This window comes from Schistocerca serialis, chromosome 12 (assembly GCF_023864345.2).
Source record: "Schistocerca serialis cubense isolate TAMUIC-IGC-003099 chromosome 12, iqSchSeri2.2, whole genome shotgun sequence".
In the NCBI taxonomy this organism is placed as follows: domain Eukaryota; kingdom Metazoa; phylum Arthropoda; class Insecta; order Orthoptera; family Acrididae; genus Schistocerca; species Schistocerca serialis.
This window is the reverse complement of record NC_064649.1, coordinates 117303112-117315253: the sequence shown is the minus strand read 5'-3', so window position 1 is coordinate 117315253 and position 12142 is coordinate 117303112.

Below are 12142 nucleotides of genomic sequence, written 5' to 3'. Positions count from 1 at the left end.
ATGTGTCGTCTTATTGCCTCTTCGCGTAGTTCAACTGAGGTACAGGTTGCAAATGTAATGTACGTCCATTTCCACGTTTCCGGTAACAGTGTACATATACATAGGTCAACTGAAGTATGGGATACAAATATTATACACGTAGCTCCTTCTGCCATAGGTAGTACTACTATCTACGTGAGAACAGATTATTAGTGGTGGCGGAAACGAAAGAAACAACACATGTAAAATTTTGTATCACATGCTTCAGTTGACCTATATAGTTCAACTGAACAACAAGATATGGGTCGACAGAAGCGTCCGATCCCACGCGTCGGCTTTGACCCGTGACGTAAGGGTGTTGTGTGTGACGTCATGACGGCGCGGAGTTTGGTTTGAGTGTGGCTGTCTCCAGTTCTGTTTTATTTTATTTACTTTTCTGATCTGTTCGTTCTATCTCGTGAGTTTTTTTTAATTTAAAAACACTTATTACTTATTTTAATTATCTGTTTCCTCCAATTTCTGTTTTAGTTTATTATATTTATCTTTCTGATCTGTTCGTTCTATCCCGCGAGATTTTTTTTTAAAAAGACAAAAAACACTAATCAGCTACTGAAGCATCTTTATCTTCTATGGGTTGCAGGGGTTACGACCCCTGGGGAGGTGGGTGGGTATTCATGTATGGCTGTCTTCACTTACACGTTGTAGCTACGCAAGGCATCTAAATTTGTTTATATTTAGTTTTCCCCCACCCAAAACACCCCATTTCCCGCGCTTGTCCCGTTAGTGTCATTAGGTTCAAATGGTTCAATTGACTCTGAGCACTATGGGACTCAACTGCTGAGGTCATTAGTCCCCTAGAACTTAGAACTAGTTAAACCTAACTAACCTAAGGACATCACAAACATCCATGCCCGAGGCAGGATTCGAACCTGCGACCGTAGCGGTCTTGCGGTTCCAGACTGCAGCGCCTTTAACCGCACGGCCACTTCGGCCGGCAGTGTCATTAGGCTTCGTGTGGAAAGTGTGTGTGTTTGTTTTTGTTTCCGCCATATTTGTGACGTCATGGGTCAAAGCAGACGGGCGGGATCGGACGCTTCCGTATTTCCCAAGATATTAATGCTAACGAAAACGAAGAACTCGAGATACGCTAAACTTGTATCCCGTACTCAGTTAAACAATACAGTTCGAATGAGGTTCGAGATACAACCCATATATATGTGACGTGAGGTATTCTATGCTACCAATATTTCCACCCATTCTTTCCGCTTCATTTTTCACAGAAATAATACGATACAAACGTGAAATTACTACTTGCAGTGATATGTCAACTATATTTTTCGTCTCTCGTATTCCTTTGTTTCTGAACAGTCTTGTCAGCTCTTTCGTCTGTGTAATAAATGCTCTCTGGCCAATTCTGACGTATTGTTCAAAGCCGACGGGTTGTATCCCCTGCTTCACTAGACCCAAAAACTGTACTTCACATATATAAGGGCCAGTAGTATTTTCACGTTAACGATATCGCGTGTTTGTATCTTAGTATTTCTCCGCAAAATACAATGGAAAGAAATGAATGAAATATATTACTAGCAAAGAATACGTCACGTTACATGTATCTCAGTTGTATCTCGAAACGCTTTCGAACTGTATTGCTTAAGTGCAGTACGGGATACTTGTTCAAGGTACGTCGATTTCTTAGTCTCAAGTGGCATCGATGCCCTGTTGTTCACTTGAACTGTGCATCCCCTGTGCCACTAAACCGTTAATGAAACACCCGTTACAGATTAAAAGCTCGTTCGAAGTGTGCTGCTTAAGTACAGTACGGAATACGTGTTTGTCGTAAGTCGATTTCTTCGTTTTCACTAGCATTGCTGTCCTGTTCTTCACTTGAACGATGTATCCTCTGCTTCAGTAAACTTTAAGTGGAACACGGGATACAAATTGTAGATATTGTTGGAATTGTGTGAACAATATATTTCGTGTGTGTCGGCGCAAAGTGCAGTGTGTAAAATAGACCTCTTTGGCATTGTCTAAAACTCTTTGTGTGCGCTAATTATTCTGTTGTGTTCGCTGTAAATTTTTTGTTCTTGAATGTGCAAATATAGTTATTAGTAAAATGCTCTTTTTTTCTCCTTAATACTTATTCAGCTGCGCAAATTCCAATAGATATGTTGTTTATTTCGTCTCCGATATTACTAACAGTCTTTTATTACGTACATATCAGTACCACTGATAACAGAAGGACCTACGTATGTAATATATGTATACCAGACTTCCGTTGACCTCTATATATGTACACTGGTAACGAAAAGGTGCAAATAGACGTACATTACATTTGCAACCTGTACCTCAATTGAACTACGCGGAGACAAGAAGACGACACATGCACAATTTGTATCCCGTACTTCACTATGGGATACAGTTTTCTTGTTGCCTTGGACGCCAATAGTATCCCATTCGTTACTTGAGTTATATAGCTATACGCCACATTTGTATCTTGCTCACCAATTGACATATATAGTGTCAGTGTAAAGGCGAAGTGAAGGACGGGATACAAATTTTAGTTGTGTCGTCAGTGTAAAGACGAAGTGAAGGACTGGATGCAAATTTTAGTTGTGTCGGGAGTTTCGCCTGTAAAAGTGAAATATGTCAAACTAGTGAAATACAGTGAAAGAAGCAAATGGAAAAGTGAACTTACCAAACGGAAATATCGAGGATAACCGAAGCCCGCAAAGATAGACAGTAACGAAAATTACAGACCCACAAACAGACAAATCCATTCCTATAAACGAAAATAGACACTAAAAATTGTTCTACAATAACAAAGTAATATTCCAAGTTACCTCAATATCATTACGAATAATTATTTTAATGTACAATGATAGCGCTTATCCGGAACGCAGAATTGTTTTACTATCTATTCCTCGAAGTGAAGACATTACTATCTATGACTAATGTATGACGTCACTGGTCAAAGCCGACGAGTTGTATCCCCTACTTCACTAGACCCAGCACGGCTTTAGAAAGCATCGCTACTGCGAAACGCAACTCGCCCTTTTTTCACGTGATATCTTGCGAACCATGGATGAAGGATATCAGACGGATGCCATATTCCTTGATTTCCGGAAAGCGTTTGACTCGGTGCCCCACTGCAGATTCCTAACTAAGGTACGAGCATACGGGATTGGTTCCCAAGTATGTGAGTGGCTCGAAGAATTCTTAATGGAACCCAGTACGTTGTCCTCGATGGTGAGTATTCATCGGAGGTGAGGGTATCATCTGGAGTGCCCCAGGGGAGTGTGGTACGTCCGCTGTTGTTTTCTATCTACATAAGTGATCTTTTGGATTGGCTGGATAGCAATGTGCGGCTGTTTGCAGATGATGCTGTGGTGTACGGGAAGGTGTCGTCGTTGAGTGACTGTAGGAGGATACAAGATGACTTGGACAGGATTTGTGATTGGTGTAAAGAATGCCAGCTAACTCTAAATATAGATAAATGTAAATTAATGCAGATGAATAGGGAAAAGAATCCTGTAATGTTTGAATACTCCATTAGTAGTGTAGCGCTTGACACAGTCACGTCGATTAAATATTTGGGCGTAACACTGCAGAGCGATATGAAGTGGGACAGGCATGTAATGGCAGTTGTGGGGAAGGCGGATAATCGTCTTCGGTTCATTGGTAGAATTTTGGGAAGATGTGGTTCATCTGTAAAGGAGACCGCTTATAGAACGCTGGTGCGACCTATTCTTGAGTACTGCTCGAGCGTTTGGGATCCCTATCAGGTCGGATTGAGGGAGGACATAGAAGCAATTCAGAGGCGGGCTGCTAGATTTGTTACTAGTAGGTTTGATCATCACGCGAGTGTTACGGAAATGCTTCAGGAACTCGGGTGGGAGTCTCTGGAGGAAAGGAGGCGTTCTTTTCGTGAGTCGCTGCAGAGGAACTTTAGAGAACCAGCATTTCAGACTGACTGCAGTACAATTTTACTGCCGCCAACTTATATTTCGCGGAAAGACCACAAAGATAAGAGAGATTAGGGCTCGTACAGAGACATATAGGCAGTCATTTTTCCCTCGTTCTGTTTGAGAGTGGAACAGGGAGAGAAGATGCTAGTTGTGGTACGAGCTACCCTCCGCCACGCACCGTATGGTGGATTGCAGAGTATGTATGTAGATGTAGCCTACACTCTCCCCGACCGATTGCACTCAGCGATTACTGCGCCACCCTTTTGTTCTGATTTGTTCATTGAATTTCGAGATCCCGCTTTGTTTTACACAGAAACAAAAGCGGGTTTGCCCTCTGTAGTTTTAGAGGTAACAAAGACAAAAAATAGCTGAGCGAAGGCTGTGGCAAAGTAGCTAATGAAATGAAAGAAATTCATCCACGTTCTGTTACTTAAGCAGTTGGGAGCCGATGGTTGTCGTAATTGTCTCAGAACTAGCAATAGGGCTTTGCTACGGTTCAGTCTGCTTAAGTGGGGGGTAGGACGAAAAATGTTTTTAAAAAATCGATTTTTCAAAAATATGCCTATTTCTTTGTCGGAACGGAAATTTCTGTTCGGACACTGACAATAAGTTCAAGGCCATCATAAATGCGTTTTAGACTGGTTCGTGCCGAGTAAAACTGTGATGGACGGGAAAAACCCACCGTGGTTCAACAACAAAGTTAGGAAACTACTGCGAAAGCAAAGAGAGCTTCACCGCAAGTTTAAACGCAGCCAAAATCTCTCAGACAAACAGAAGCCAAACGATGTCAAAGTTAGCATAAGGGAGGCTATGCGTGAAGCGTTCAGTGAATTCGAAAGTAAAATCTATGTACCGACTTGACAGAAATTCCCGGGAAGTTCTGGTCTTACGTTAAATCAGTAAGTGGATCGAAACAGCATATCCAGACACTCTGGGATGATAATGGCACTGAGTCAGAGGATGACACGCGTAAAGCTGAAATACTAAACACCTTTTTTCAAAGCTGTTTCGTCCGCAGCTCGTGTTCGAGCGGTAGCGTTCTCGCTTCCCGCGCCCGGGTTCCCGGGTTCGATTCCCGGCGGGGTCAGGGATTTTCTGTCTCGTGATCACTGGGTGTTGTGTGATGTCCTTAGGTTAGTTAGGTTTAAGTAGTTCTAAGTTCTAGGGGACTGATGACCATAGATGTTAAGTCCCATAGTGCTCAGAGCCATTTGAACCATTTTGAACCAAAGCTGTTTCACAGAGGAAGACCGCACTGCTGTTCAAATCCTCGCACGAACGAAAAAATGGCTGACATCGAAATTAGTGTCCAAGGAATAGAAAAGCAACTGAAATCACTCAACAGAGGAAAGTCCACTGGACCTGATGGGATACCAGTTCGATTCTACACAGAGTACGCGAAAGAACTTGCCCCCCTTTTAACAGCCGTGTACCGCAAGTCTCTAGAGGAACGGAAGGTTCCAAATGATTGGAAAAGAGCACAGGTAGTCCCAGTTTTCAAGAAGGGTCGTCGCGCATATGCGCAAAACTGACATCGATCTGTTGTAGAATTTTACGACATGTTTTTGCTCGCGTATCATGTCATTTCTGGAAACCCAGAATCTACTCTGTAGGAATCAACATGGATTCCGGAAACAGCGATCATATGAGACCCAACTCGCTTTGTTTGTTCATGAGACCCAGAAAATATTAGATACAAGCTCCCAGGTAGATGCCATTTTCCTTGACTTCTGGAAGGCGTTCGGTACAGTTCCGCACTGTCGCCTGGTAAACAAAGTAAGAGCGTACGGAATATCAGACCAGCTGGGTGGCTGGATTGAAGAGTTTTTAGGAAACAGAACACAGCATGTTGTTCTCAATGGAGAGACGTGTACAGACGTTAAAGTAACCTCTGGCGTGCCACAGGGGAGTGTTATGGGACCATTGCTTTTCATAATATATATAAATGACCTAGTAGACAGTGTCGGAAGTTCCGTGCGGCTTTTCGCGGATGATGCTGTAGTATACAGAGAAATTGCAGCATTAGAAAATTGCAGCGAAATGCAGGAAGATCTGCAGCGGATAGTCACTTGGTGCAGGGAGTGGCAACTGACCCTTAACATAGACAAATGTAATGTATTGCGAATACATAGAAAGAAGGATCCTTTATTGTATGATTATATGATAGCGGAACAAACACTGGTAGCAATTACTTCTGTAAAATATCTGGGAGTATCAGTACGGAACGATTTGAAGTGGAATGATCATATAAAATTAATTGTTGGTAAGGCGGGTGCCAGGTTGAGATTCATTGGGAGAGTCCTTAGAAAATGTAGTCCATCAACAAAGGAAGTGGCTTACAAAACTCTCGTTCGACCTATACTTGAGCATTGCTGATCAGTGTGGGATCCGTACCAGATCGGGTTGACGGAGGAGATAGAGAAGATCCAAAGAAGAGCGGCGCGTTTCGTCACAGGGTTATTTGGTAAGCGTGATAGCGTTACGGAGATGTTTAGCAAACTCAAGTGGCAGACTCTGCAAGAGAGGCGCTCTGCATCGCGGTGTAGCTTGCTGTCCAGGTTTCGAGAGGGTGCGTTTATGGATGAGGTATCGAATATATTGCTTCCCCCTACTTATACCTCCCGAGGAGATCACGAAAGTAAAATTAGAGAGATTCGAGCGCGCACGGAGGCTTTCCGGCAGTCGTTCTTCCCGGAACCATACGCGACTGGTACAGGAAAGGGAGGTAATGAGTCACACGTAAAGTCCCCTCCGCCACACACCGTTTGGTGGCTTGCGGAGTATAAATACAGATGTATATGTAGATGTGGATTCTGTAGCGGATATCTTTCTAAATAGTTTGATGTATAAAACATATACAGAGGGGTCCAAACAATGTATCCACTGTTTAAAAGTCCATAACTTGCAAACTAATTCACGGAGTTCTCATTTTTCGTGAAAGTGTAGCTTAAAGTCCAACTTAAAGATATCATTGTAGGTGTTCGAAATGGTCACCATTAACATTCACACACAAACGATGCCGCCGAACTGCAGCACGAACTACTGACTGCAACGTGTTCAGTTGGATATTTGCACATGAATGTACGATGGATTCTCGAAGTTCATCCAATGTGCCTGGCTTTTGTCGATAATCGATGTCCTTTAGTGTTCCCCGCAGATAAGAGTCCAGAGGAGTTAAGTCTGTGGAATGTGGTGGATACTCCACAGCACAGCTACGGCCAATCCATCTTCCTGGTAGATTTTCGTCGAGACACGCCCTAACACGAGTTTAGTAGTGGGCTGGGGCATCATCTTGTTGAAAGTAAACTCTTCTGTCTCCATACAAGTCTCGGATGGGAGGAAAAGTGGATGACTGAAGCTTCTGAAAGTACACCTCACCGGTAACTGTGCTGTCAAAGATGAATGGCCCATCAAGCCGCGGTAAGACAACTCACACCACACATTTACTCCTGGCAAATTCACGGCTTTGTCTACGTGGACGTTCGGATTTTCGGCGGCCCAGTAGATGCAATTGTGGCGATTTACTGTACCTACAGGGTGTTTCAAAAATGACCGGTATATTTGAAACGGCAATAAAAACTAAACGAGCAGCGATAGAAATACACCGTTTGTTGCAATATGCTTGGGACAACAGTACATTTTCAGGCGGACAAACTTTCGAAATTACAGTAGTTACAATTTTCAACAACAGATGGCGCTGCAAGTGATGTGAAAGATGTAGAAGACAATGCAGTCTGTGGGTGCACTATTCTGTACGTCGTCTTTCTGTTGTAAGCGTGTGCTGTTCACGACGTGCAAGTGTGCTGTATACAACATGGTTTATTCCTTAGAACAGAGGATTTTTCTGGTGTTGGAATTCCACCGCCTAGAACACAGTGTTGTTGCAACAAGACGAAGTTTTCAACAGAGGTTTAATGTAACCAAAGGACCGAAAAGCGATACAATAAAGGATCTGTTTGAAAAATTTCAACGGACTGGGAACGTGACGGATGAACGTGCTGGAAAGGTAGGGCGACCGCGTACGGCAACCACAGAGGGCAACGCGCAGCTAGTGCAGCAGGTGATCCGACAGCGGCCTCGGGTTTCCGTTCGCCGTGTTGCAGCTGCGGTCCAAATGACGCCGACGTCCACGTATCGTCTCATGTGCCAGAGTTTACACCTCTATCCATACAAAATTCAAACGCGGCAACCCCTCAGCGCCGCTACCATTGCTGCACGAGAGACATTCGCTAACGATATAGTGCACAGGATTGATGACGGCGATATGCATGTGGGCAGCATTTGTTTTACTGACGAAGCTTATTTTTACCTGGACGGCTTCGTCAATAAACAGAACTGGCGCATATGGGGAACCGAAAAGCCCCATGTTGCAGTCCCATCGTCCCTACATCCTCAAAAAGTACTGGTCTGGGCCGCCATTTCTTCCAAAGGAATCATTGGCCCATTTTTCAGATCCGAAACGATTACTGCATCACGCTATCTGGACATTCTTCGTGAATTTGTGGCGGTACAAACTGCCTTCGACGACACTGCGAACACCTCGTGGTTTATGCAAGATGGTGCCCGGCCACATCGCACGGCCGACGTCTTTAATTTGCTGAATGAATATTTCGATGATCGTGTGATTGCTTTGGGCTATCCGAAACATACAGGAGGCGGCGTGGATTGGCCTCCCTATTCGCCAGACATGAACCGCTGTGACTTGAAAGACCAGGTGTACCGCCAGAATCCAGAAACAATTGAACAGCTGAAGCAGTGCATCTCATCTGCATGTGAAGCCATTCCGCCAGACACGTTGTCAAAGGTTTCGGGTAATTTCATTCAGAGACTACGCCATATTATTGCTACGCATGGTGGATATGTGGAAAATATCGTACTATAGAGTTTCCCAGACTGCAGCGCCATCTGTTGTTGAAAATTGTAACTACTGTAATTTCGAAAGTTTGTCTGCCTGAGAATGTACTGTTGTCCCAAGCATATTGCAACAAACGGTGTATTTCTATCGCTGCTCGTTTAGTTTTTATTGCCGTTTCAAATATACCGGTCATTTTTGAAACACCCTGTATGAGTTTGAACTGTGCCTCATCAGACCACACAATCATCTCTGCAAACTCTTCATCATTGAGCACCATGTTAGTAAAACACTCGGAGTACTCCATTCTACGATCTGGGTCGCCCTCGTTCATTGCGTGTAGCAATCGTGGGATGTAGCACTTCCACTTTGCTGTCTTCAAAATTCGCCGAACACTTGAGCGACTCACTCCAATTTCACGGGCACACTGTCTCACTGACTTCTGTGTTGAAGTGAATTGTTGTAACACACGACGGGAGTTAAGACCCGTCCACACGCAACGATCTGTCTGCGCACATCACATCTGCGCAGACATCGTTGCGTGTGGACAGAAGATGTGCACCAACCTGAGGTGTGTGCAAACCTGGAAGTTGGAGTTGGAGGTTTGAGCGAAACCTCTCAAATCTGTGGGTTCAAACCACATCTGTGCAGACAAGTTGGAGCGTGTGGACAGGAGATCGCCGCAAATCTGGCGCGAAACAGCTGTTTGTTCAGTCTAGTGTTTGTCTTTGTGCGCACGGGGCATTAAAATGGCTGATACTCGTCAGCGTTCTCGAGAGTTTGTAAGTGAATGCATTGAAATATATAGAAACCACCCACGTTTGTGGAAGATTAAAAGTAAAGAATATAGTGACCGAGACAAAAAGACAGTAGCATACAAGGTTCTAATTGAAAACTTGCGGGTATTATTTCACTCAACTCTTGTTTCGATATTGCAGTTGAAAATTCCAAATCCTTGTAGCTCCTTCCTGTTGCTAGGAATCTTAATGTTACCGCCAGCCGTTCATGAGAAGAAATTGCCCTTCTCTAGACAAGTATTTTTTCTCATAATATGAGGGTTTACAAGCTTTAAGAGATAATTATAAGTTTCGACATCCATCCGCAAATAATTTCGCCAGTCGTTAGGTTCGCCCTGCAACTCTCGCAATAAATTTACGTGAGAAAACTGCTTTCGCTTTAGCAGCCACTGTCTACATCATTTTGACCGCTTTCTCTGTTTCCTGCGGTTGGTCTGAATGTTTTTTGCAACACAAGTTGCGAACACAGACCACAACAGAACTTCCTCCATTTCTGTATTTCAAAATAACTGAATTAAATTTTTGACGTTTACGGGGAGCGTAGTCGCTTGCCACTGATATTTCTTTTCTACACTGACTGGTGGCGGGCGAGTAGTAGATTGGGGTTTGTGTCGTGTGAACACACCACATTTGCAGCGATCTTTTGCATGTACAGACATCTGCGCCGATGTCTGCGCAGACAGATCGATGCGTGTGGACCAGGCTTTAGCTGGACTTGTTTCTGTCATCTGACAAAACAAAACAACGCAATACTACGCTTGTGTGGCGACTGCCGGAACTACAAACTATTACACTACCAAAGATGAGACAACTCCGTCAATTAGTTTGCCAGTTATGGACTTTTAAACAGTGGATACATTTTTTTTTGGACCCATTTGTATATTTGAGAGATTATAAGGCACGTTATTTGGTCTTAAGTGTACCAAGATGCAGTGCCACACCTCTTTGCACAGCACTCTTCTGTCATACGCAAGTGAATTCCGCTCTGTAGAATTCGAATGTTTATACTTGCGCCAGAGATTTTCTCAAGTGAAACAAATGACTACTGAGGTCGATACTTTCTCCGCTGCTATCGACGTGCACTGTTTTGATCGCTGATTCTGTTTGTTCTCTGTTTTGAAAGGCTTGCAGTGTTTTGTTGTGAATTTCTAAACGAATTTCATCTGACTTGCCCAGGGGGGCGCAGAAAGCTATGCGCAGAAAGCAACGTGTTTTCTCAGTTGTGCGCATGACGTCACGGTGGAAGCAGCTGTGCCAAACAGTACACAGTTCGAATTGTGTGTGATTGTTTTTCTTGTGTTGTTTTGTGCTTGAAGGAGTATTTTGATTGAGTTCTTTCTTCTGAGGTACTCAGTCAACAGCGGAAACATTCGGAATTCGGGATTGTTAACGGTTTTTGCTGTAACTGATATTTGATTCGGAACTGAAATAGTTAGCGATAGTGGAAGGCGGGATTAACATTGTGTTCGCCAGCTCTATAGTTTATGGTCCGTCCTGTAAAATTCTTATTGGAGAATCTACAAGTGAGTGAGGAAACTAATTTTTACAATGCCAGGCTGTGCTGTTACGGGCTGTTTTTCCTACAACCGGACCACAAAGGGAACTGACGTAATGTATCACAGTTTCCAGCGTAATGAAACATTACAAAAACTATGGTTGTCGAAATGTTGTAGGAAAGACAGTGTAAATGCTGCGCATGCACGAATATGCTCTCGCCATTTCGCAGAAACAGATTACTTAAGGGATTTACAGTCTGAATTGCTTAATTTGCCCCGCGAAAAAGAATGCTCAAGCCAGATGCAGTTCCTTCGTGCAGTTTGCCGTGCAGTAGTGCGACTGTCAATGTGTCACCCGCAACAGAAGACAGAACCAAACGGTATAAGAAACGAGAACTACGTAAGAGATCTCTGGAAACTCTGGAAAAGCTGTCACCAAATAAGAAACATCGTAATAAGAGCACATGTACAGATGACAGTCTTTTTTTTTTCAGACACAGATAAAGTTACTTTGATGAATACTATAGCGGCTTTAGAAAGGAGGAATGCTGTTCATACAAACAAGTGTGTGCAACTTCGAGCTTTTAAGTAAATTCATTTCAATGCGATTAAATGAATAGTTTCTGATTTATTTGAGCCGAGGTTTCGAATTTCAAGTGTGTGTCAGTGTGGTCGTGATCTGATATTTTACCGATGTGTGAGGCATAAGCTGCGAAAGAATATAACTCATCAGTTTTAACTGTAATATTTTAGCAGCAGAAAAGCAGTTTAGACATCTCAATTCTGGTATAGACAAAATCTTCCGCCAAAAACTTGACGTAAACGCGCATGCCATGTCGTCTGCTTGTGAGCGCTTGCTTCCACGCTGACGTCACTAGGCCAGCCAATGGCAGAGCAGAGCGCTTACTGCCCAACCTTATTATTTAGTAACCTTGGACTTGGCCATAAGACGGAACACAGGGGACTTGAAAAATATGAAGCAAGCAGTAGGGGCCTTATACTTCCACAAAATGTACACAGACAATTACCCTATCCACAACTTGTGCGTGTGAA